Below are 27653 nucleotides of genomic sequence, written 5' to 3'. Positions count from 1 at the left end.
GGCTGATGGAGTGTCTTCTAACTGTATCTGCACCTGGGGGAAAGTGTGAGGGTCTCTTTTATAAGGGCATTAATCCCATTTATGAGGGCTCTGCCTTCACAACCTAATCAGTTGCTAAAGGCCCCATCTCTTATCACCTTGGGCGTTAGGATTTCAAGGTATGAGTTTAGAGACAACAGCACTTCCTCTGAAATTATTGGCCAGAGCCCTTAAATTGAACTAATAGTAAAAGTATGTTTCTCGTGAGTCTTTTGATCTGAGGATGCCATTTATGAAAAGCAAGACCTTATCTGACAGGAAAGTGTTGTTCTGGTTATTTTTCTTTTCTGGACCTGTAATATCAAGTTTCTAATCCAGTCCAGCCAACATAAATTGAGCACACACTACATGTAAGTTGCTATGATATGCTGTGGTGGGTTGGGCAGAGAATGGTGTGTGTAAAGATCGATAGAAACTAATTTTTGCCCTCAAGGGGTTTATAGTGAAGAATTTGGGGTATAATAGACAAATGAACAAACAAAATAATTCCTACGATATGACGTAATAAGAACAGTGATAGAGGTACATATGGAGTGATCTGGCAATCACAGACAAATAAGGATCTGACTGTATCCTGTGGTTTATATCTGGGAATGTACCATTGAAAGGCGACAATTTTATAAGATGACTAGGAATTTGGCTGTCAAAAAAGGCAGGGAAGTGCATCCAAGGTAGATATACTAGAATAAATAAAAGCACACAGACACAGAATCTGTGCTATGTCTGAGGAACCATTTGGTATCTTATAGTTAAATTCTAAGAAGTATAGGTAAAGAATTTCAGAAGGGACTAAAGTGACAGGCCAACTTCCTGGCTTTTCACTGACCTTCCAAGTCCATTTCATTCCCTAGAGGATATATATCCATGAGCATTTTTTCAAAGCTATGAAGCTCATGGTATGGGAGAGCTGCAAGAAAAAGTTACTGTGGAATTATATTCTTTTCTGTCATGAAATTTTCAGAATCAACATCTTCCACTGTCCTGTATATTCCAGACAATATTTTTTTCCTTTTCTCTTGCATGTGAATGAAGAATGCTGAGATTGTCTGAATTCATTTTACGACTAATTAAAATAGAAAAAACCCTAAGTGTGCATCTGAAAAGGAATTCTTACAACTCCTAGCAGTAGAGAGCAATACAGACATCTGACACTACACTGCACTCAGGGTTGAATACAGAGAAGCTTATTCAGCAAGTTTGGAATGGAGACCTCTTTCCTGTGCAATTTTCAAATCTCGGCAGTGGATGTCTCCTAGTCCCTTCGGGAAACCAGGGACGTTAAGTTTACCCTTTTCCTTTGTGTCTACTCCCTTCTCCCTTGAAAACATAAGGCCTGCTCTAAGAAAAGGAACTGACAAACTTAGTCATTTGGAACGATGTAAGTGACTCTTACGGCTCAGTGGGATAGTGTCCCAGTGCTTTTTGCATTTTAAGAAGGAGATAAAGGTCTGGCTTAACTTAAATCACAAGCTTTAGAATTTCCGGCAGTACCTAGCCCATTTGGTGCCCTATCTTAATGGTCGCTACTACTACCCCAGCATCAATATCATCAAGTCACTGATAACACCTCATGTCCTTTTATAGTGTTTAGTAATATTAATCTATTTGAAGTGATAGCTTTTATAATTGAAAATATATAGATAGATTTTTATAACAAAAACAGCATGAAGAATTTGAATCTAAAATTCAAATTCTTGAATTTCTGTCGTTGGCCCGACAGAAAAGGAATGAAAATGAGAAAAATATGAATGAATAAATGACTTCCTGGGCCTTTGGCTCTTTCTTATGAAACCTTAATTTTGGCTTCTCTTACACATTGCTGAGTTTAAGAAACTGACTTTTGAATGGCAAGGAGATTGTTAAGGTTTCAAATAGAAACTGAGCTATTGAAAGAACTGTATTTTAGGTCAGCAAATTAGGGTTGGCTTAAGAGTGTTTAATTTTGAGATAACACTAAAACTATTGAACAGATCTAAGGTCAGATATAAGCTAGATATCTCAGTTCCTTTAAAAGCAAAGCCAAAGCCTGACTGTGCAGCAAATTAAGAAAGAGGAAAATAACTTTGATTTATACCAGCCACGTGTGGCCATCATAGCCGGTTTGTTAGTCGGTTCATTGTAATTGGATTTCTGAATTATTTTTTTCATCCTACATTATTGCCATCTTTAAAAGGAATGTGGTCATTTTTCAGCTTCATGCATTGATAAGTAGGTACACAACTCCTACTGTTTTTCATGTGTGTCTAATTTTTGCCACTCTGCTGAAAAATATGTGACAAAACAGAAGTCAACTATATTGCATTTTCCTTTCTCAGTAGTAAACAGCTTCAGCGAGTGGTAAAGTATAATACCTAGTGCTCACAAGTAGAAAAAAATTATTTTAGCCTGCAGATATTTCTGTAGTATACTTGGCTGGGCACTAGGCACGAAGAAAAAGCAAAAGCAAAATATATGCTCAAATGCTTACCTTCAAAAGCTTCAAGATACCCTCAAATGCTTACCTTCCAGGATGACTGTGACCTACACACATGCAGAATGTTGTCATTCTCAGTAGGCTGGGCCTACTAGACTCTTTTCTGTGGCTGTGTAACAAATTATCAAGTGGGTTGAAATAACATGAATTTGTTATCTCACCTTGTTTCTCTAAATCAAAAGTCTGGACATACCTTGGTGGTTTTTCTGCTCAGAGTGTCACACAGCTGCAGTTAAATTATCAGTTGGGTTTATTTGCACCTGAAAGACCAACTGAGGAAGAATCCACTTCCAACTCCCTAGCGTTGTTGGCAGAATTAATTTTTTTGTGGCTGTAGAATTCGTGGAAGCTGTGTCATCAGAATGGAGAGAGAAAAGGCTAGGTGTGATGGCTCATGCCTGTAATCCCAGCACTCTGGGAGGCCGAGGCCAGTGGATTGACTGAGCTCACAGGTTCTATTCCAGCCTGAGCCAGAGTGAGACCCCACCTCTAAAAATACTCAGGCTTTATGGCAGGCACCTGTAGTCCCAGCTACTTGGGAGGCTGAGGCAAGAGAATCACTTGAGCCCAAGAGTTTGAGGTTGCTGTGAGCTATGACACCAGGGAACTCTACCTAGGGCGATAAAGCGAGACTCTGTCTCAACAATGGAGAGAGAAGAATCTCAGCTGCTTCAGATTTCTAACTTCAGGGATGACTTTGATCCTATTTTAAAGGGTTCTCTTGATTAGGTCAAGCCTACCCAGAATAATCTCTTTTTTGATTAAGTCAAAGTTAACTGGGGCCTTAATTAACCCTTTGCCTTCAACATATTCTGTTGGTTAGCAATAAGTTGTAGGTTCTGCTCACACTAAAGGGGAAAGTATTACACAAAGGCAAGACTTACTGATGTGTTTGCCATGTGAAGAAAACACAAAATGCAAGCAATGATGATGCAAGTAGCTTGGAATGGACAAAAATCTAAATGGAAAGTATGTACAGGGACTGAGGGAACACAGAGAAAGAGGGTGATCTGTATATGGAGGTGATTCATTTAATTAGCAAAAATTTACTGTGCACTGACTACAGGCCCTGTGCCAAGCTCCAAGCAAATGCTGAATGACAAGCACCCTGCATAACAATTGAAAACATGCAATGTCCAGTTCTAGAAGACTTCAGAATCCTATGTGATACTCTTGTCTGAAAAAGAAAAACTAAAACAATAGATGATAAATATGTTTACTTATAGCTATGAATTCCTTACATCTTGCTGTGGAGGTACCTTACAGATGGAAAGGTAGTCACACACACACACACACACACACACGGAAGCAAAGCAGCATAAGTAGGTTTGACTAAATAAAACGATCTCTGAAAATATCCCTTGACATTAAACCGTGATTGTCTTAATCTGATGTCTTTACTTTGCGTGGAAAATAGAAAATTGTCATGATCAGGGGCAGGCTTTGATGATCTGACTCTTGAGTCTATTCAGATAACGCGTGTGGTGAGCAAAGCAGCTGTATAACTCAGCCAGTGCATTTATCTGTCACTTAAAGTTTGTTTCAACCTTTTTCTATTTATTTTCCTTATTGCAGCAGTTCTCAACCTGTTAGTCATGACTCCTTTGGACTGTATTAAAGGTTTGCAGCATTAGGAAGGTTGAGAACCACTGCCTTATTGTATCTGAATAATAGTCGTATTACGTACACTGAGTGAAATTTACCACTCCAATTTTATACAGGAATTTTTTTATTAATATTAAATCATAGCTGTGTACATTTAATGCGATCATGGGGCACCATTGGTTTTATAAACAGTTTGACACATTTTCATCACACTGGTTAATACAGCCTTCCTGGCATTTTCTTAGTTATTGTGTTAAGACAATTATATTCTACATTTACTAAGTTTCACATGTACCCTTGTAAGATGCACCGCAGGTGTAATCCCACCTATCACCCTCCCTCTGCCCCTTCCACCCTCCCTCCCCTCCCTCTCCCCATTCCCCATATTCTTAGGTTGTAACTGGGTTATAGCTTTCATATGAAAGCCAAAAATTAGTTTCATAGTAGGGCTGAGTACATTGGATACTTTTTCTTCCATTCTTGAGATACTTTATTAAGAAGAATGTGTTCCAGCTCCATCCATGTAAACATGAAAGAGGTAAAGTCTCCATCTTTCTTTAAGGCTGCATAATATTCCATGGTGTACATGTACCACAATTTATTAATCCATTCGTGGACTGATGGGCACTTGGGCTTTTTCCATGACTTAGCAATTATGAATTGGGCTGCAATAAACATTCTGGTACAAATATCTGTGTTATAATGTGATTTTTGGTCTTCTGGGTATATGCCTAGTAGAGGAATTATAGGATTGAATGGCAGATCTATTTTTAGATCTCTAAGTGTTCTCCAAACATCTTTCCAAAAGGAATGTATTAATTTGCATTCCCACCAGCAGTGTAGTAGTGTTCCCTTTTCTCCACATCCGCGCCAACATCTCTGGTCTTGGGATTTTGTGATATGGGCTAACATTACTGGAGTTAGATGGTATCTCAAGGTAGTTTTGATTTGCATTTCTCTGATGATTAAAGATGATAAGCATTTTTTCATATGTCTGTAGGCCGTGTGCCTGTCTTCTTCAGAGAGGTTTCTCTTCAAGTCCCTTGCCCAGCCTGCGATGGGATCACTTGTTTTTCTCTTGCTTATACATTTGAGTTCTCTGTGGATTCTGGTTATTAAACCTTTGTCAGAGACATAACCTGCAAATATCTTCTCCCATTCTGAGGGCTGTTTGCTTGCTTTACTTACTTTACTTGGTTGTGCAGAAGCTTTTTAGATTGATCAGGCCCCAGTAGTGTATTTTTGAAGTGGCTTCAGTTGCCTGGGGGGTCCTCTTCATAAAATACTCACCCAGACTGATTTCTTCAAGGGTTTTCCCTGCACTCTCTTCTAGTATTTTTATAGTTTCATGTCTTAAGTTTAAATCTTTAAACTAGTGAGAGTCTATCTTAGTTAATGGTGAAAGGTGTGGGTCCAGTTTCATTCTTCTACAGGTTGCCAGCCAGTTCACCCAGCACCATTTGTTAAATAGGGAATCTTTTCCCCACTGAGTGTTTTTAATTGGCTTGTCAAAGATCAGATAACAATCAGTAGCTGGATTTATCTGTTGGTTCTCTATTCTGTTGCAGACATCTACTTCTCTGTTTTTGTGCCAGTACCATGCTGTTTTGATCACTATCGATTTATAGTATAGTCTGAGGTCTGCTAGCATAATTCCTCCTGCTTTGTTTTTATTTCTGAGTAATATCTTGGTTATTTGAGGGTTTTTTTTTATTCCATATAAAACTAAGTATTATTTTTTCAAGATCTTTAAAGTATGACAGTGAGGCTTTAATAGGGATTGCATTAAAATTGTATATTGCTTTGAGTAGCATGAACATTTTAACAATGTTGATTCTTCCCAGCCATGAGCATGGTATGTTTTTCCATGTGCTAACATTTTCAGCTATTTCTTTTCTTAGAGTTTCATAGTTCTCTTTATAGAGATCTTTCACGTCTTTTGTTAGATAAACTCCAAATATTTCATCTTCTTTGGCACTACTGTGAACGGAATAGAGTTCTTAACTGTTTTTTCAGCTTGACTATTGTTGGTATATATAAAGGCTACCAATTTATGAATGTTGATTTTGTAACCTGAGGCGCTACTGTATTCCTTGATCACTTCTAAGAGTTTTGTAGTAGAATCCCTGGTGTTTTTCAGATATACAATCATATCATCTGCGAAGAGTGAAAGTTTGATCTCTTCTGACCCTATATGGATACCCTTGATCTCCTTTTCTTCCCTAATTGCAATGGCTAAAACTTCCATCACAATGTTAAAGAGACTGAAATCATTTCCACTCAGATCAGGAACTAGACGAGGAATTTCTTATGCAGATTTAGATAGCAGGATAGAGGAAAATGAAGGCTAAACCCTAGGATTTCTCACTCCAAATTCAGATTTTTCTATATCATCTTTATGGAAGAAAAAATAGTATAGAAAACAAAAGTATCCAGCTTTACTAGTTATACCATATATAAGATATCCTTTCTCATTCTGTGTTTGGTGGAGCCTGTTTTCCCTTGTTCATTTTTAAGCCCCAAATCATGGAGGCTGTTTTTTGTTTTTTTTTTTTTTTAATGGAATCAGAGTATTTAAACATAAGAGTTTATGAAAAGAAAAGCCATTGTTCTAAAAAGTGCCCTCGGACTTACCTAGAGGGACCACTTCCAGTGAATAGGTTCTACATGCCCCATTAGTTTCTTGATCTCTCTTTTGAGGGCGCAAACAAGCTTCCTATTTTCACAATGATTTTAATGATGTGAACACTTACCTACCGGGAATGAGACTGAAATGCCATATCATTTCATATAGGCTATTGCACAACTAACAGTTACTATAATAAATTTCAGGACACTGCTGACTGCTTGTTTAAATCTTCTTTGGGATATTTCCAGTTCATCCAATTTCCCCCCAAGATTTCAGGCTACTTTGGGCCAAATGTTTAGTGAGTTTTTCATTTTAGAGACTTAATGTCTGCATCCAGGTTTTATATAGTATCCTGAAGAGACTGCCTATTCACCTTCAGCTGCTTCACCCTATCAGTGGGAGAGGATGTTGGGCAATAAATCCTAAGAGGAATGAGTATTTGTTTCATATAGGTATCATATAAAATTAACTGCAAAGCTCCTCCCATGAGTCTACTGTAATGTTTGTTTTCTGCAAGTGAAACACAAAGAGAAAACAATAGTATCATATCCAACTGAGACTAATAGTCCCAAGCCAAACTATATATGGGGATTGGATTATGAGGAAAATCAAATTTATGGTTCCTTTGTCTTTTAGGTAGGTGCTTTTATTTTTTTTTTGTTATTATTTGTTAGTATGTCTTCTTAATACCTAATATGTGATTTTTTCTTCTTCTATTATTCCTACATCATTTCACACACTACATTAAATATACTAGCCTCCACATCCAAAAATTTTGGGTAGCTTTTTTTGTCCAAAAAACCATTTATAAATTTTATTTTTTAAGTATCTCTTAATACCTATTAGTACTTACTATGTACTAGTAAGTACTTACATAGTACTTAGTATTATCTAACATAAACATCATGAGCCTTTCATTTTATACTTTAAGTGTACTAGACTAATAATCTGTGTCCTTGAATATTAGTTGTACGCTTTATTACTAACTAGCTGTGTGACAGTGAAAAAGTCACATAGCCTTTCTTGACTTCCGTTTCCGAGTATATCCCAAGGCTCTTGTGATAGAAAATCAAGATAGTGTATAGTTTATATGAAATATACAGAAATCTTCATAGAAAATGAAAAACAATGGACAGAATGGACAGAGAAGTTAATAATAACTAGTAAATTGGATGAGATTGATATTTAAATTCATTGTGTAGTAAAACTTTTGTAAATAATCACTTCTTAGTGTGAATATGGGCATTCTTCAATTAATTGTTTCATTTGAACTTATATGCTATTTTCTAAGGAGGATGTTTTATAGTTATCAGATGTAAATAAAAAGAGCTAAGTTTGGGCGGCACCTGTAGCTCAGTGGGTAGGGCGCCGGCTCCATATACCAAGGGTGGCGGGTTTGAACCTGGCCCTGGCCAAACTGCAACAAAAAAATAGCCAGGCATTGTGGTGGGTGCCTGTAGTCCCAGCTACTTGGGAGGCTGAGGCAAGAGAATTGCCTAAACCCAAGAGCTGGAGATTGCTGTGAGCTGTGACATCACAGCACTCTACCAAGGGTGACAAAGTGAAACTCTGTCTCAGAAAAAAGAAAGAAAGAAGGAAAAAAAAAAGCTAAGTTTTTCAAAGAGTCATAATACATAATATTTTTTCCCTAAAGCAGTGTATTTAATTGGCATTTACCTACTAACAATGAGGGTACAAAATGAGGAATAATTATTAATTTGTTCTGCTTGCAATACATATGCATATGCATTTTCAGAATGTGCTTTATCTCAATATATATCAAATGTGCAAAACTCAAAGTGTCATCAACCACAAATTATTTGATTTTTTTAAACAAATCTTCAGGTTTAATAACAAAATGGAATTGGTCACCATGTGGCCACCTCTTTTCCTCATCATTCATATCCCCAACTCCCAGCTCTTTGGGTTAAAAACTGATCTTAGAAGACATCATCTCTCAAAGATGTTGATTAAGATTCAGAGAGAGATACAACTCAGCACCTTTTTAATTTCAAATATAGATAAATTTGATAAGAAAAAACTAAAATATTCTTATAGCTTCCTGGAGCGGATATCTTAATCCTTCCATGTAGATACCTTCATATCCACAGGAGGCCCCATTTGGACTTAAAGCAAACCGAGTCCATGATTCACTCCGTCTCCAGCTCTTTTTGTAGCTTTTCTTCTTTGAGTGGATCCTGTGTCCATGACTGCAGTGACGACCTGGAGACTTGGAGTGGGATCTGTGTTGTTGATCTTGGGACCTGCTGTGAAGATGTCTTGGACTCTTGCTCCCTTCCCTTTCTAGATGAGGGAAGAGGCTTCCTTTGGGAGATGGACTCTGCCTTCTAAAAGACTGGCTCTTACTCTTCCTGTAGGGGATGTAGGAGACCAGTGAGGCTTGTCCCTGTCATAGTAGCTTCTGTGGTGGTGGTCAGATGGTGGTGCTCTTTGAACTTCTCATTTTCCTTTTCTTTCTTTTCACTGGACCCCATGTCATCCATCATCTTGTAGAGCACTTACTTAAGGCTCCAGTTCCTCAGCTTCCACTCACATGCAGCATTTCTGTAGCCAGGGGAAGATGATGTCACAGACTTTTTCTATGTGAAGTAGTTCATCCATAAACTCGCCTACATAAATCAGTTCAAACTCTCTATTTTGGTCTTGGCTCTTGAGTTTTTAATAGTCATCATACAAGGCTCCAAGTACTTTTAGCAATTAATTGCTGTGCCTGTCAGCCTCTTGGAAAATGCTCCCAATACTCGGACATACTTGAAATCTTCATTTTTGATGAACTCCACAATGATATCCGCCTTGGTTTGAATTTGAAGCATCTTAAAGGTTAAACACAGAAAGGGAGTTGGTTTTATGGTATCAACTTAGACACCAACCACAAACTTTAACTTCATGGCTTTATCCACTACAAGTTCAGCTGTATGTTCAAAGCACTCATCTTTCCAGTAGTTGGACTCATAACATTTATGTTCCAATGAACTTCTTTACTACATAATGAGAGTCAGTCCTGTGGATCCTGTATGCATCTTTCACCATGTGGTTTGCATTTTTAGAACGATTTCAGTTCCATTTCCATTGGGTTCTTTAATGTATCACATCCAGATTAATAACAACAACAAAAATGCACCCAGAGGCATGGAGAAAGATGGGTACAGTCTCACTAGTTTAGGCAACCATCTTAAAGCCTGAAACTCTGTAGCCTAAGGAACTTCTTCCATGAGCCACGTTACCCACAGAATCAATCTGAGTTATTTTTTACTAAAATTCTTTTTCTCTTTATTTTTGAGAACCCAGAAAGTAACTCAGGCCAACCATGATGACTTAAAAATGAGATTAATTTATATAGTCATGGCAGTGATATTGTGAATGGGGTGAAGATAAAATGTGTTCCAAAATAAATATCCATGTAAGCTTTACTACCTGAATTCTCCACTGAAACAAGGTTAAGAAGTTAGCATAACATTCTTCCTGAATTGTGAGCCTAGTTCCACCAGGTCTTCAAAAATTAAGCAGAAAAGCAGCTCGACTTTGTCTTCCTACTGTCATTAAAAGCATCTCTATTTCTCTTCCCTTTGCTTATATCCATGGGAGTCTCATTACATGAAGGAATATTACCTGTCATTGTAATGCATTTAAGATGCAGGTGTCTAAATTTCTCTTTTTCCACTTTTGTATTCCATTAAGTGTCATAAATTTAGACTTCCTATGGAGAGGACATTATATAAATAAAATAATGTCTTGTATCAGCATATACATGTATCTGTGTTAGCGTCTAATGGTTTTGTTTTGAGTTATGGGTATACTGGCTATTAATAGAGCCAGAGAATATGGCAAAAATCCAACTTCTTACACATTTCTGTTTAATATGCAAAACCAGTCATTTTTCCATCCTGTCTTTCCCGCCTTCTCCTCCTGTGTCTCTTCTATCCTCATAGTGGTGTTAAGAATTGGTATAATTTCATTAACTAGAGGTTATGCAAATTAATAGAGAAGGTTTCTTTTTTTTTTTTTTTTTTTTTGGCCGGGGCTGGGTTTGAACCCACCATCCTCGGTATATGAGGCCAGTGCCCTACTCCTTGAGCCACAGGTGCTGCCCTCAGAGAAGGTTTCTTTTGATGGCTCCAATAATGTGAGAGAGAAGCACTTTCTCCCTGTAAACGAATCTGTAATGGCAGACACTCATTGTCATTTTTGTCACTGTTAGCTTTTTATGCTACCTTTAGCAACCCTTGTTCTATTGGATGGAGTTTGTTTTCTATTCATGAAAACTATATTCAGTCTTGAACCTTTTTTTGATAGAAGTAGAATGGAGGAGATAATTAGTGTTGGAAATAAGCCATACTTCCTTTCCAGAAACTTCCTGTACTCTGGCCCAATGCAGATCAACTCTACTCTGGTATGTCTTCAGTAATAGATCTGTGCCTACAATGATGGTACACTTATACAAATTAATGCGTCAGTGTAGAATTAAAGGCACAGAGGAAAGGAGCCTTTCCCTGTTATTTACTCAATGAATTATAATATTAATGGTTGCTATTACACTTTAGGTGCATTCTTAGTCCAATGGAAGAAGATAATGATGCACAATTATAAGTGTACATAAAATGTCTACTATGTGCTAGGCTGTCTGGTAGGTGCTATGCCAGGTACAAAGCAATATTTTGCCATTTCCAGCGTTAACTTTTTGTGCTTTAGACTTTCAGTATAATACAAATTCAGAGAACAGAACTTTAATGTAGTCTGTAGTATTTGTGGATGGCTTTGTAAAGGAGTTGAGACACTGGGGTTTAAGGAAAATTTGCAATCTGAAGAGATCAAGAAGAGGAATAAAACTATTCCACTTGGGCAGAATGGCATAATGAAAGTCTCCAACTTTATTTGGTAGGCAATAAGGAATTATCTGAGGATTTCAAGCCAGTGTGTGACTTGGTAAAATGGTATTATGGGATGGAGTGAAAGTGGCTGGAGGAGGGTGAGGATTTATCATTTAGAAGGTATAATAGTAATCTATCAATCGGTGAAACAAATAAGTGCCTGCTTTGTATACATAGGTGGCTGAAATGAGTGGGAGAACTAGTTGTTTTGAAATTAACTGACTTGGAACGCTTTTGAAAACAACCAGTTTGATTAAATTCACTTGTTTTTCTCCAAATCAGCTCATTATTACAGAAGCGCTTCGTGTTAATTACACTCAGAAAAAAATCACTTAGGCTTGTTGTTTCATGGCTTAAAGGCAAACCAGCTTGTAGATTAACTAAAAATTTGGCTTTTCAGCTGGAAGTTTCAGTGTTGTGTCGATACATCCTTTTAAGAATTGCATAGATACTGGCAGGCAGTACAAAGATATGTTAGAATTTCTAGGTGTTAGGAAACAGACTTAAGTTATCACCCATAGCAAAATAAATCCTTGAGCAAAGAAGTGACAAGACACCCTATAGTATTTTTTATTAAGTAATTTTAAGTAGTTTACAATTTATTAACTTATAAATTAAAAACTACGGATTAGAGAATGGATGAAAAAGAAAAAGTGACCAAAAGGCACTTTTTGTATATGATATTTAAAATAATCCATATTGAAGATCATTGCTATTGTTATGAAATAGGCTTATCTGAAGAGAGGCGGTTCATTTGTCAAAATAATATTCCAAAGAATTATGGCTAAATATTAAGCAGAGTACATGGATATTTGTTAAATATTTATTTTCTCAGTTCTGAATGTCATGGCAAACTTACTCTTCCGGAAGGTACATAAATTGTTCTATCCTTAAAAATACCCTAGGACATCTTTATATTTGCTCCTCATAGTAGCCAACCTAAATATGATAGAATTATATCTCCTGATCATTAGCCACTAATGCTTTCTAGCTATCTATTTATTATAATGGCATTGACAATGCTAAGTAAGTCATAATGGTTGTGACAATCTGTGGCAAGAGTGGCTCACTGGCTAATGACGCTGGTTCTAGGGTGAGTGGGGAAATATGAGGCAATAAAGTCCCTTTGAGAAAAGAACCACTTCTCTGTGGCACTTCTTGTGCAACAATCACACACTGCCACTATTGACTATAGTTTCCAGATATTACTTCTGAAATGATAGTATCAGTAATATCACATCCAGAGACACTAGAGGCAGTAATACTATTTAAGATGCTATTGACACAGCCTAGGAAAAAAGTTGATGGTGGCCTGAATAAAGGTAGTGGCAACAGTGGCAGCAAGAAATGAGCATATTGTCAAGACATCATAATGGTTGAATATTTAAGTGTTGGTAATGCTGGGAAGGTGTGGTGCTAAGAGTAAGAACAGGGAGGGTCATCATGACTCCAGGGCTTCGACTTTGGGTTACTGGGAGTGTGGGTGCTATTAAATGAAATTGGACATTCAGAAAGTAGAGTAGGTTTGTGATGGGAATAGATGTTTTATTTTGGACATGTTGTCTTTATGGTGTCAAAAGAGGCAACTGTTGGGATTGTGAAATTGAGGTTAGGAAAGAGTCTGGGGGTGTAGATGTGCCACCAATACCTTCAAATTTCAGGTGTAAATTGAAGCTATGGCAATAGATAGAAGTACCCATAAAGAGAGAAAATAGAGAGCCAACAAAACAAAGTAAAATGAACTGAGAAGAAAACTTTGAGCTGCTTGTATAGGAAGAAGAGTAGCCAATGAAAGAGGGAAGGGAAAGTCAGAGAGAAGAATTAGAACCAGGATAATATAATGTTTGGAATCTAAAGGAAGAGAGATAAGAGGTTCAGGGTCATTGGCACCATCAGATTGCAGAAAATTTGAAGAGGCTGAAAATTGAAAAATAGCCCTTGGATTTGGCACATTGGCAAACTTTAAGGATCAATTTCAGTGAAGCGGAAAGCACACATATAGATTGAAATGAGTTACCAGGGAAGCAGAGGTAGAAGATATAGTCTGTGTCACACATCATCAGTGATAGGAGCTGAAATGAAAAAAATACAAAGAAATATGAAAATTGTTTTAGCTTTAATGGATTTTAATTCCGAAAGGGCATAAATGCTTCATTAAGTGGCATCCCCAGTCCATATGCTTATCCCCTGAGAATCTAGTATAGATCTTCCATATACAGTATTTAAAGTTGTTTGCCCCTAATATTAATATGACTGTGAAAACTTCAGGCGTGACAACTTCATACAACAATGCAGAAAGGGGAGAGAAAAAAATAACTATTTTTCTTGTGACTTTTTAAGTGCTAAGAAATGTTCTCACCCCTTTGCCTCAGGAAACCTTACATTCACATTTCATTGGCCAAAATTGGTCAACATGAATTTTTCCTCTCCTTTTCTTGTTAACATTGTATCAGATTTTTTCAGGTATTCTAGAATTACAGATTCATAGTCATAAGTTATTTTGTAAATAATGATTGCAAGAGGGACTTTACCTAACAATTGCAATCAGTGTAACCTGGCTTATTGTACCCTCAATGAATCCCCAACAATTAAAAAAAAAAAAAACAAAGAAAATGAATATCCACTCCAAAAAAAATAAATAAAAAATAAAAATAAATAAATGAAAAGGAACTTATAAATCATTTAGTCTGCATTTTCTAATTGTGTGTGGGTAATTTGCCTACTAAGATCATATGGGTCCCTGTTCTCTTTTGAGAATCTATTAAATCAGGGTCTCTAGGAGTAGAACTCCAACATTGATACTTTACAAGTCTCCAAGAGTAATTAATATGTGCATCTAGTGTTGGGAACCCTTAAGCTAGTCTCAGTTTCCCTGAAATTGCTTTGAGAAGTGTGAATGTTAATGCCCTAAAAGGATACATTTTGGTATAATCCTAAATTTCTCTGATTGATATCGTGTAGACAGCCATGACCCTGTATCTCTGCTCTAGAATGCTCCTTGTTACCTCTGTAAAGACTACCTTGACTGGGAAGGGCTATGATTGACTTTGATAGTTTGCATGATTTTTAAAACTGTATTTATTATTTATATCAGGATGTCGATGACAATATACCTCAACACCATTCTTTGTCCTCCATAAATTTGATATCTATACTTCTAGTGTAGGGAAGTATATCTCAGAAAATTAAATATATTCACATTGATGTGATATGTACTATATACATTTGGTTTAAAAGATAGATTTTAGGAACACTGAAGCAGATTGAATATTTGTTTTCTTTTTATTATACTTTTTATGAGCTAGTGAGTTTGTTCAAATGATAATACTTTTCCCCTGATGTAGTGAAATTATTGCTCAAATATGTGTCCAAGAGAAGTGTTTTGGGAAACATACAGGGTGGTCATAAAGTTCGTGTGTAATTTAAAATAGTCACACAAATTTTATGGCCACCCTATATTTAGAAATACATGCATATCCACATTTTCTTGCATGAATTGTACTCCAATTAGGCTCTGAGTAACAAGAGTGTATTTTTATATCTCAGTTTTGGATCCTTTCACTTTAGGAATGCATTCTAAACAGGGCCATCAGCATTGAATTTATAATGCAAAGTTATTTGGAAATCGAGGTGTGTGAGTTTGTTCCCACCAAATAGACTTGTTGGGAGGTCAGTCGTTCTTGGAAGTAGCTCCCAGAGAAACCAATCGTCATCAAGTTTTATTACATGTTTGCAGTATAAAGTGCTCCAGAATCTATAACAGTAATAAAAATACGGTATGTAATGTCTAAGTGTCTATCTGCATGCAGCATTGTGCTGAGCAGTTGGATTGTGACCTGGCGTTGACACATATTTTCAGACTACATTGCATATTGGGGTGATTGATATAATAGTCTAGTTAAACAGAAGCAGGAAACTGCCTCAGAGCTTTTAGTATAAGGAAAATGGCTTATGTCTACATGTGTGACCATGCAACCATTTTTTAAGTGATTAAGTGAAAATGATCAGCTAGACCAGCGAATCTCAACTCTAGCTCCCTAGGATCACCTAGAGAGATTTAAAAAAATAATAATGATAGCCAAGTATAAATGTGTTAACACAATAATTAAGTAAACAAGATGAGGTATATATTAAAAAAAAATAATGATAGCCAGTCTCTACTCACAAATTCTAGTGTAATTGGTCTGGAGTGGGGCCCAGACATCAGGCAGCAGTAATTTTTTTTTTTTTTTTGCAGTTTTTGGCTGGGGCTGTGTTTGAACCTGCTACCTCCAGTATATGGGGCCAGCGCCCTACTCCTTTGAGCCACAGGCACTGCCCTGGCAGCAGTAATTTTTTAAGTCCCACAGGTGATTTTAATGTGCTACCAAAGTTGAGAATGACTGAACTTGATTATATGCATTGTGCGGATAGGGGCCATCATGTGTCTTGTTTACTGCTACACTCCTTATGGCCAGGCCAATGCCTGGCACATTGTAGTTCAGTAAGTATTTGTTTCATGCAAAGTTATCAGCTATAGAATTGGTAGAAAGCTCAGTTGTTCACGCATTCAAATAACAACACTTGCTAACTCTTTAGTTAGAGGCTGGTGGATTGTTGCAGAGGATATCAGCTCACAAAGCCCTCAAGGTGTTTGTAATGGACACATAACTACTAATTTTACATGCTTCCCTTTTTGTGTGGTCTCCTCTTGCTCTTAGCTCTATTCAGAAGTGAGAAAAAAATATTACTTCAGGTGGGTCTTCTTTTTCTTTTCATAATAATATGAGAGGAGGAATGGCAAAAATGTGTTGAGTGAACATTCGAACAGACCTTTGTGGCATTTTCAAGAAGTTTCCAAGCCTGTTAGCACAGTAAGTTCTCTGGCTGATACTCTTTTTGTAACTTCCTACTTTGAGATCTACTTCACTCTTAATTGCACCTCAGAAACTTCCAAACAGAAAACTTTCTAACTAGTTTCCATCTCTTACTCTGTGTCATGACTTCAGTGACTGATGACTTTGGAGTCTTAACCCAAACCCCAGGGTTATGACTCCAATTTAAATATGTAAATTTAAGAAATGTAAAGCCAGTGCCCTTTTTTTTAGTGTAGGTTGGCTGCAAATGCTGGCATAGCTGGGATTTAATAATTACTTTGGCCTATAGTAAATCTAGTTGGGTAGTTAATCAAATAACATTTAACTAATTAATTGTATTTTCTTTTTATTAATTCCATGTTTGCAATTGAGTTGAGTTATGTATGAAGCAGTAAAAACATCCTGCTGTTTTTCGAAAATGGTGTTATATTTTATCACCAGTGTCTTAAGAATACTAATGCTTAAAGAGATGATTTGAGGATTAAAATGCAACTTTAGCTTATGGAAGAAATACAACTCAACAATAGTTGATACAATATATATGTAGTGAAAATGGCAATCAACTAGTCTATTAAGTGCAGAGACAGATGTCCTGTATAAGAGATTTGTGTGTCATTGCTGGGAAACGTGCGTTATTCATCTCTGTTCAGGCACTACGTTCAAATTTTAAGTGGTGCCTTTTAAAGCACTTTCATGCTGAATTGCTGTTTGTGAGTTTGTGCCTCACATTTAACACCCAATTTGACTCCTCACAGAATCATAGTGGCAAAGTAGGGTAGCAACTAAGGATCAAAGATTAGCTTCATCTGAAAATCCCAGTTTTATGCAGTTAGTCTAAAAGGACTCTAGTAAAGAAGTGCCTTGTGAAAGTGAAAGCTCTACAAATGTTAGATGGGATTATTTTTATTCATGTATGCTTGGCAATAAATACTTCCAGTTTTACTGATCATTAAAGATTCTCTAATTACCCATCAAGAAAAAGGGTAAAAAAAGGAAATAACTTTCAATTCTGTTTTAATAGTCTCACCTGAGGAATTTAAGATAGGCCTTTTTTTTTTAAACTCAGGAGATTAATTCAGTTTACATGTATAAGAAGAGGTATTTTTCTAAAAGGGCTGAACTATTGTAGAAAGGTCTATAATTAATGTAGTGAGTCTGGAAATTGCTTTTAAATAGAATTCTCCTCCCCCAGTCATACACCAAGGACATTCTAATGGTTGAAGCTCAAGGAGGAACTCTGCTGGTTTTACCTGTTCGATGTTAAAAGAGAACACTTGGTGGCAGTCCTCCTTAAGCACCAAATTTCCTTGATATAGCTCTTTCTTGGGGGAAAGATAGTTTCTCTTAAGCTTCTCTTGGGTTCCTGACAGATTCCTATCTCCTTGAAGCAGTAAATGAATATTACTAAGACATTTCCTCCACTGAGGAGATAGCAGTTGGGGGACTCTAGCCTTATTGCTTTTTCATTTGAGACTCAGCTTGCTTAGGAAAGAATTGTATCTTTGGGATTTAAAGACACACCTCCATTCTTTCCACTATCAGTGATTTAATTGTTCTCACTTCCTTTTCTCCCTTCTCTCAAGCAACTCTTTCAGCAAGTGTGACTCGGATTAGGCTTGCCATAGTGTCTTCTTCAATAACATCTACCAGCCTCTTGACCGTGTAACACTTCTTGAATTCAGAAGGTTTTTTTTTTTTTTTTTTTTTTATTGTGGCAGTAATCTTGGTTGTCACAAGCTTCCTTCTTCACAATGTTGTAGTTTGAACAAACTATTCAGGCAATTCTGATTTGTGTATTTGTAGAATTGTATGACTATAATTTTCCTCTTGGAAATTTCCGTATGAAAGGATGGTTCTTAAATTTTACTGGAATGGGCTTTCTCTGAATACTATGGCAAGAGAATATATGATCGTTTTTTCAGTAATTCATGTCCTTTCTTTAATTAGAGTTAAATAGTATTTTATATATGGGACTTTTATTCTCCTCAACCACATTCGCTTTGGTCAAGTTGTCTATTTTCTTATACACAAACACACACACGCACACACATACACACATACATTCATATCCACCTTTACACATTTTACTCTTCATTGCCTCTCATGGAGTGTAATGCCCTACTAAATGAATACACAGAGTAACTTTCTTATAATGTTTTTAATGAAAACCCATAAATTAAAAGTAAAATCAACTGATAGGTGAAAACACCTTTTAACGTGTTGTGTACAATGCTTGGACATGAGGTTCAAGATGATATTTTCTTTTTTTTTTTTTTTTTTTGTAGAGACAGAGTTTCACTTTATCGCCCTCGGTAGAGTGCCGTGGCCTCACACAGCTCACAGCAACCTCCAACTCCTAGGCTGAAGCGATTCTCTTGCCTCAGCCTCCTGAGTACCTGGGACTACAGGCACCTGCCACAACACCCAGCTATTTTTTGGTTTGCACTTCAGCCGGGACCGGGTTTGAACCCACCACCCTCAGTATATGGGGCCGGCGCCTTACCGACTGAGCCACAGGTGCTGCCCAAGATGATATTTTTTAATGACAACTTTCAGTCTATGTTAGGTAAGGTTGCTGTGAGGTTTCAGTATATTCATTTGTGCCAGGATTTTTCCAAAATGTCAGTGTTGACATTTGGAACTGGATAATTTTTTGTTGGAGAGAGCTGTCCTGTGAGTGACAGGATGTTTAGCAGCATCCACTACATGCCACTTGTAACTTGCCCCTAACCCCCACAAGTTGTGATGATCAAAAATATCTCCAGCCTTGCCAAATGTCCCCAAAGGTGGGATGGGAGGGAAAATTTGTCCCCAGATAAGAACTACTGGCCTAGAATATCTAGGGGCAGGGGTCCTCAAACTGTGGCCCGCGGGCCATATGAGGCAGTGTGATTGTATTTGTTCCCGTTTTATTTTTTTACTTCAAAATAAGATATGTGTAGTGTGCATAGGAATTTGTTCATAGTTTTTTTTTAAACTATAGTCTGGGCCTCCAACAGTCTGAGGGACAGTGAATTGGCCCCCTGTTTAAAAAGTTTGAGGACGCCTGATTTAGGGCCTGGCTTTTCATTGAAAAGATAACAATCCTTTTTCATCATAAACTATATATACAATTTTCAATTAATTCTAGTTATAGGATTTTTTTGTACCATCCTATGGCATAAGATGGTACAAAAAATATCAAATATTTTAAAAATTTAAAATGGCTTTGCCTATTTTCCATGATCGTGACATGATTATCAAAGTAATTCATATGTCCTTACTCAAGCCCCTTTTATAAACATTTTATTTCACAAAGTGGTAACATATAACATACCACAGTTCATCTGTGTCACTCTTTACACTGATCTGATCTGATATCTGATCTGTTGTGTTATGCTGACTTGCCGTTACTTTGAAAGCAATGATGCTAAACTTGTTTGGATAAATACTTTCATTGCTTTATAACTTTGATGGGAAGATTAAAATATTTTAATACTGGGAGAATTTCTTTTCTACTAAGTATTTTTAGCCAGCATTGCTTCTTAAGGTATCATGTTCTGATGATTTGTTTGTTAAGTTTACCCTTTCAACATAACTTGTATTATAAGCTTAGATGTGTCATACATTTTCAAGACCTGTAGGCCCACTAGAATTTTGATTCTTTTCCTTTGACATTCACAGGAATATTACACAGATTTTCTATTTAAAGATAACTTTTGATTTCGTGTAAACCTCAGTGTGCCATTTAAGTAATAAATATTGGTGCATGAACCAGTTTGACTTTCTGCTGAGAACTGCTAAAAGCCTTTTAATAAAAAAAAAAGTAGGGAACGTCAAATATTGACTCACGATTTCACTGAGGCAATTTTTCTTAGCAGGACTTTCATCACACAGAAGTTTTATCCTTGCTAAAATTTTTCTGGAAACTATTTCTGGTTAAGTCTATTGTGGTACCTTGTGCAACATGTCCCGGTCTTTGATGAAGAAAAGGCAGTTTTTAATATATTTTTAGCTTTAAACTTACTTAATTTTTATCTAAAGATATATTAAGAGACAAAACAGAAGATTATTACTTTATTTTAGGTTAGTATTTACTAGGAGAGGTGGCTAAAAGCCACATATACGTTTAAGAGTACATGACTGGTTGCTTTGAAGCAGATAAGCTGGAATTCCCTAAATGAGCTACTATTTTCATTCTGTCTTGTCACCATTCTGTGCCCTGTAATGAAGGTCAGCTACTTCACAATAGAGACCATGTGAAAGGATTGTATGATCAGTAGAGTTCAATCACCACCATAAAAATTTGCTAGAACAACATAAACTGCTAAGTTTTATTTTTCTTAGCATTTTCAACTACAATATGCTCTCTGAGAAGTTTGATCAAATGTTAATTTTTTCAACACATATGCAACTATTTAGAACAATTGAGAAGGAGAAATAAAAATTAAAACCAAACAATAATTCCAGTTACTGGTTCTGGCTTTATTTAAATATAGTCTGCCAGGGATAGTGGCTCACGCCTGTAATCCTAGCACTCTGGGAAGCCGAGGCAATTGAATTGCTTGCACTCAGGAGTTTGAGATCAGCCTAAGCAAGAGTGAGACCCCCATCTCTTAAAAAAATAGCTGGATAGCTGGGTGTTGTAGCAGGCTCCGATAGTCCCAGCTACTTGGGAGGCTGAGGCAAAAGGATTGTTGAGCTGGAGAGTTTGAGCTTGCTATTAACTGTGACACCATGGCATTCAACCCCAAGGTGACTGAGTGAAACTCTATCTCAAAAAGAACAAACAAAAACCCAAATATAGTCTGCATGTATGAGATGTGAAAAGTCTCTTTTCACAGATAACCACTATTTTCAACATGTAACTATATCCTACCTCCCTCTTCCCCTTCCATTTCATGACAGCAGTGTTTAGCTGGTGATGATCCTCATTAATTCTCTTATCCTTCAGAATTCATGGGGAAATCCTAAAAACCCTTGTCTTGCATTGGTGGCTGCAATCATAGTCTAATTAGGCTTAAATATTAGAATGTTGCCAATATTGGACCCTAGAGGTGGTGGGAGTAAGAAACTTAAAATATATAAGTTGTGGTTGGATTTCATGTTATATTTCTTCATCGCATACTCCTATCCCAATTCACTCCCTCACATATACAAGGCATTATACTTAATTTTATTTTTCTTTGATCACGGTATAGTTACTTTGGAAGTAAAAAATGATCATATCTTCTACTTGTAGTTTCTTTGGTGATCACAGTTGCTATCTCATTCCATATGTGGATAGGAAATATTTTCTATCAGATTATAGTATAATATCTTAAATATATACTCCATTCAATAGAACGTAAATTATTAGAAGTTATCCTTTGTTGCATAGAAGTTATTTTCTTTTATGTTATTTCTATACCTACAAATTCATTATATTTGTATATTATATTTTATTTTATGTGAACATTATATTTTATATACTATATTCAAATATATATCATATTCAATAATAATTATATATACCTACAAATTCATTGACAACTGAATATTTCCTATATACTGTTCTGGGCCCTAGAAATGAAAATGGATGAGATATCATTACTGTCCTCAGAAATTAACAATCTGGTAGAAGAGAAGAGGATACAGATAAAGATGGTCTGTTATAACAAGGGCTGTAAAACAGATTGATACAATGTGCCATGGCAGATAGGGGGAGTTAGTTCTGTTAAGGGGACATAGAGTGGACTATACAGAAGGTAATATTTTGGCTAGTCTTGAAAAATGGATAGGAGCCTGCCAGTTAAAGAAGTAATGGTGCACGTTGGGAGAAGTGACGAGATCCATTCCAAGCTGCGGGTAGAGCATAAGCCAATACGTGGAAATAGAGGACTTGTTTGACATGTGTCTTACATTTCAATGTGGCTGGAGCCATCAGTTGTATTAGGACAACTTAAATTATATAATACTAGAAAGATAGACAGAACCTTGAAAGCCTCTTAATGAATTTGGACTTTAGGCAAATACAGAAGGAAGAGCAGATTTGCTTTGGATAGGTGATGTTAGAAATGTTTATTATATTATAGTTTGCAGTCCTACCAGCAGTGTAAAAGTATTTATTCCATTCTCTCCATAACCACACTGGCATCTACAGCTTTGAGTCTTTGTGATGTGGGCCATTCTTACTGGGGTTAGATGATATCTCAGGTTGGTTTTGACTTGCATTTCTCTAATAGTTAGGGATGATGAGCATTTTTTCATATGCTTGTTAGCCATTCCTCTGTCTTCTTTAGAGAAGGCTCTATTCATCTCACTTGCCCATTGATATAAGGGATTGTTGGCTCTTTTTTTTGTTGTTGCTTAATTTGAGTTCTCTGTAGATTCCAGTTATCAAGCTTATGAATATTATCCAATTCATAATATGCGAATATCTTTTTCCATTCTGAAGGTTGTCTGTTTGCTTTGGTTGCTGTTTCCTTAGCTGTATAGAAGCTATTCAGTTTAATTAAGTCCCATTTGTTTATTTTTGCTGTTGTTGTAATCGCCACAGAACTCTTCTTCATAAAGTCTTTCTCCAGGCCAGTACCTTCAAGTGTTTTCCCCATGTTTTCTTCTAGGATTTTTACTGATTCATGCCTTAAATTTAGATCTTTTATCCATCTTGAATCAATTTTTGTGAGTGGAGAAAGGTGTGGGTCCAGTTTCAGTCTTTTACACGTGGTTATCCAGTTCTCCCAGCACCACTTATTAAATGGGGATTCTTTCCCCCAGTGAGTGTTCTTATTTGGTTTATCAAAGATCAGGTGGCTATAAGATTTCAGTTTCATCTTGTGGTTTTCTATTTGATTCCAGATGTCTATGTCTCTATTTTTGTGCCAATACCATGCTGTTTTGATCACTATGGCCTTGTAGTACAGCCTAAAGTCTGGTAGGCTAATGCTTGGAAGGAAGTATGGAGAATCCTCAGAGAACTCAAACTAGACCTCCCATTTGATTCTGCAATCCCATTACTGGGCATCTACCCAGAAGAAGGAAAAATAATTTTATCATAAGGGCATTTACACTAGACTATTTATTGCAGTTCAACTTATAATTGCCAAATTGTGGAAACAACCTAAATGCCCACCGATCTAGGAATGGTTTAATAAACTGTGATATATTATACCGTGGAATACTATTCACCATTAAAAGGGATGGTGACTTTACATCTTTTGTATTAATTTGGATGGAGTTGAAATACATTCTTCTTAGTAAAGCATCATAAGAAAGGAGAATCAAGAATCCAATGTACTCAATTCTGATATAAGGACATTGATGTTAGTACATGGCGGGAATAGGGGAGTAGTGAGAGGGAAGGGGGAGTGTGGGGCCAGTGTGTGATATACCTCTTGGGGATGGGACACTATTATTAGAGGGACTTTACCCACCAAATACAAAAAGTGTAACCTGGCTCTTTGTACCCTCGATGATTCTCCAACAATAAAAAAAAGGAAATGTTCATTATAACTACAAGACATTAGACACTAGGAGCTATGGAACTTGAATCTGAGGAAGAATTCAAAGCTAGACACAGACTTGAGGGTCATCATTATATGTGGTGTAGGTAAAAATCGTGGACATGAGTGAAATTGCTCAGTGAGAATGAAGAAGGAGAAGAAAACAGGGAAGACATACCTTGGGGAAAGATGGGCTTTTAGACAGTGGTAGAAAAAAGGAAGCAGACAAAAGGATCAAGTAATTGGGCTAAAGATACAGTAAATAGACAGGAGGAAAACCAGGATATGGTGCTGTTGAGAAACTGAAAGAGAGGAAGGAGCAGGAACAGAAGGAATGAAAAAAAAAGAGATAAATTAAGAAAAGGAGAAAGATTAAGAGAGAAATAGACTTAGGGAGATTGAATGCTGATGGTGAAAAAGAGAGTGAGAAATATAAAGAGTAACACAAGAGAGGGAATTGCAAGAGAGTGTATAATTGAAAGAGCAAATTTTCAGAAGAGACAGTACAGGTTAGAAGCACAGATGATGTATAAAAGCATGGTTTAGAAGATTTGTGGAAAATTAGAATATTTTTTCCTGTGATGCCAAAAGGGAAGGAATAAGAATAAATGAAAATACATTTTTAAAGTATAGTTAGGGGAAGTTGAGAGTTCAGACCTGATGGCTTGATTTCTCTATGACTAAGAGAAAAAGTCGTCAATGACTGTCAGAGTAAGTTGGCCTGAGTGACGTAGGACTGAGTAAAAGCATCAATGGTAGATTTTTGATGATCAACTGGTGAAGGAAAAATTCATAGAACCACAGTGGAACCAATCAGCAAGATAATGGGAGTTTTCTCTTACTATCTTCTGATTGTGAGCAGGAAAAGAAAAAAAAAAAAAAGAATTGGAGGGATGGATACAGGACTGTGAATTGGCAGATCAAGTGCCTGCCAGGTAAGGTGTATAAGGGACCTGTGATCATTGGAGATGGTCAGGTGTACATATAAGGGAAGTGAGGAAAAGGCTGACAAACTAGACAAACTAGGAACTTAGACCCAAAAGATGTGATTGGCGATCTCATTGAAGTTGAAGAACAGATTTAGTGGGAGTGAAGTTTTTTTAAATGCCTAATTATAAGGTTAGAGTCTTGCAGATTTAAGTAGAGAGTCTATTATGGCTCAACTAATTTTTATAACTAAAAAGTAATGTTGAGTAAAACATGAAAAGAAATCTTTAAACTCCTGTGAAGCGTGTGCCTGTGATTAGAGATGTGAAAGCGTATAGGAGCAAGACCAGAAAAACTGAAGCTAGAAATGAAATGCGTGTGCTCTCTCTCTGTCTATACACACACACATTTTTTTCTGTTAACCTATTTGAAATAATGTAAGCATAAAAAAAATGATGAATCTGTTAGGTGAAAAGTGAGAGATTGGATCTGAGAAGCGATAATGTACATTTTTAGGGGCTTTAATCAGTTTCTTGGTAAATGGGCTTAGAATTCAAAGCGACTTGAGTACATTGAGTAAATGGCTAGAAATTAACGTAATTCAATTAGGTCACGTTATGTGGTATTGGAAAGGCAAAAATAAACTATAAGTGAGAGAAGTCTAGCTTATTAATTATAAACCCTTTAACTTTTATTATGCCTCCCCAAATATGTATTATAGTCACTTAAAATGCAAGGTGTTTGTAGGAAAAACTGCCAATTAACTTTATTTCAGAAATTCCTTCTTAAATTGACCTTTATACCTCTATTGACACACACAATTGTTCTAATTCCAATGCTTAGCATATTCACTAACACTCAATTAGAAATATTGATAAATAAAAACAATAAAACATGTTACATGCTATAATGGAGGCATAAAAATTACTGTGGTTACTAAAAGAAGAAATGGCCAGGCGTATTAGGGAATACTTGCTTTTAATCCCAAGGCTCCTGAGTTCTCCTGTTGTAGTTATAAAAATTAGTTGAGCCAGGATCTATAGAGAACTCAAATTAATCCACATGAAAAAAGCCAACAATCCCTTATATCAATGGGCAAGAGACATGAATAGAACTTTCTCTAAAGATGATAGACGAATGGCTAACAAACACATGAAAAAATGTTCATCATCTCTATATATTAGAGAAATGCAAATCAAAACAACCCTGAGATATCATCTAACCCCAGTGAGAATGGCCCACATCACAAAATCTCAAAACTGCAGATGCTGGCGTGGATGTGGAGAGAAGGGAACACTTTTACACTGCTGGTGGGACTGCAAACTAGTACAACCTTTCTGGAAGGAAGTATGGAGAAACCTCAAAGCACTCAACCTAGACCTCCCATTCGATCCTGCAATCCCATTACTGGGCATCTACCCAGAAGGAAAAAAATCCTTTTATCATAAGGACACTTATACTAGACTGTTTATTGCAGCTCAATTTACCGTTGCCAAAATGTGGAAACAGCCTAAATGCCCACCAACCCAGGAATGGATTAACAAGCTGTGGTATATGTATACCATGGAATACTATTCAGCCATTAAAAAAAATGGAGACTTTACATCTTTTGTATTAACCTGGATGGACGTGGAAGACATTATTCTTAGTAAAGCATCACAAAAATGGAGAAGCATGAATCCTATGTACTCAATCTTGATATGAGGACAATTAATGACAATTAAGGTTATGGGGGGGAAGCAGAAAGAGGGATGGAGCGAGGAGGGTGGGGCCTTAGTGTGTGTCACACTTTATGGGGGCAAGACATGATTGCAAGAGGGACTTTACCTAACAATTGCAATCAGTGTAACTGGCTTATTGTACCCTCAATGAATCCCCAACAATGAAAAAAAAAAAAAATTAGTTGAGCCATAATAGACTCTCTACTTAAATCTCGTGTTGCCCCCTCAAATCGTTAAAACCTCTCTCCAAGGTCTGTTTTCCACCTTGGATTCTCCTTCCATGATCTCTTTTCACCTTCATCAAAATTCACCACCTTTTCATCCAATTCTGCAGTAATCTTGATAGGTAAATGGTATCAATGAATTGGTGTGTTGATAGGGGCCTTCTGAAAAGCTTGTTTCAACCCAAAGAAACAACACTAGGGGCATACGTCTCAGATATCATGACAAATATACATGGGATATTATTCATCTTTGGGCAGAGAGGTTATCTAATCCCTGTAAAATGATCACATTGTCTAATAACTATCACATTGATGCTTATGCATATATATACAAGGCTGACCTTGTGTTTATATAAGATTTATGTATGTTGCCTACTAAAATTTTGTTGATTTTGTGCCAATTTAAAAGTAATTCTCTGGGAATAAAAGTTCTTTCTGAAAAGCACAAAGTTTTAGTTAGCTTTATTATCATGGTTTTCTGAATCAATATGGTTTCCAGGATTAAGAAAGTTAGAAAGCAAGTTGTAAAGATTTAACTTTGTCCTATGTCAGTGAACCCAACCTTGATCAAACCTAACTCGAGTTCTCATTTCCAAAAGGGCATTTTTTTCTCATTGTGTTTTCTGCTTGATTTACCTCAACTGAAGTGAAATAGATGAAGAATTTTAATTTGTCTTTTTTTTTTGCATTCAAGTATAAAAAGTCATTGGGTATTGCTTGAAAATTTATGAAGTGACAACCTTGTTAATAAAGATAAATGAGATGGCTTGTATTATTAATATTAATGTTGCACATAATGTAGCTTTGCTAAGTAAATATAGTTAAAA

This window comes from Nycticebus coucang, chromosome X (assembly GCF_027406575.1).
Source record: "Nycticebus coucang isolate mNycCou1 chromosome X, mNycCou1.pri, whole genome shotgun sequence".
Lineage (NCBI taxonomy): Eukaryota > Metazoa > Chordata > Mammalia > Primates > Lorisidae > Nycticebus > Nycticebus coucang.
The sequence above is the reverse complement of the archived record's forward strand: the minus strand, read 5'-3'. Positions refer to the sequence as shown.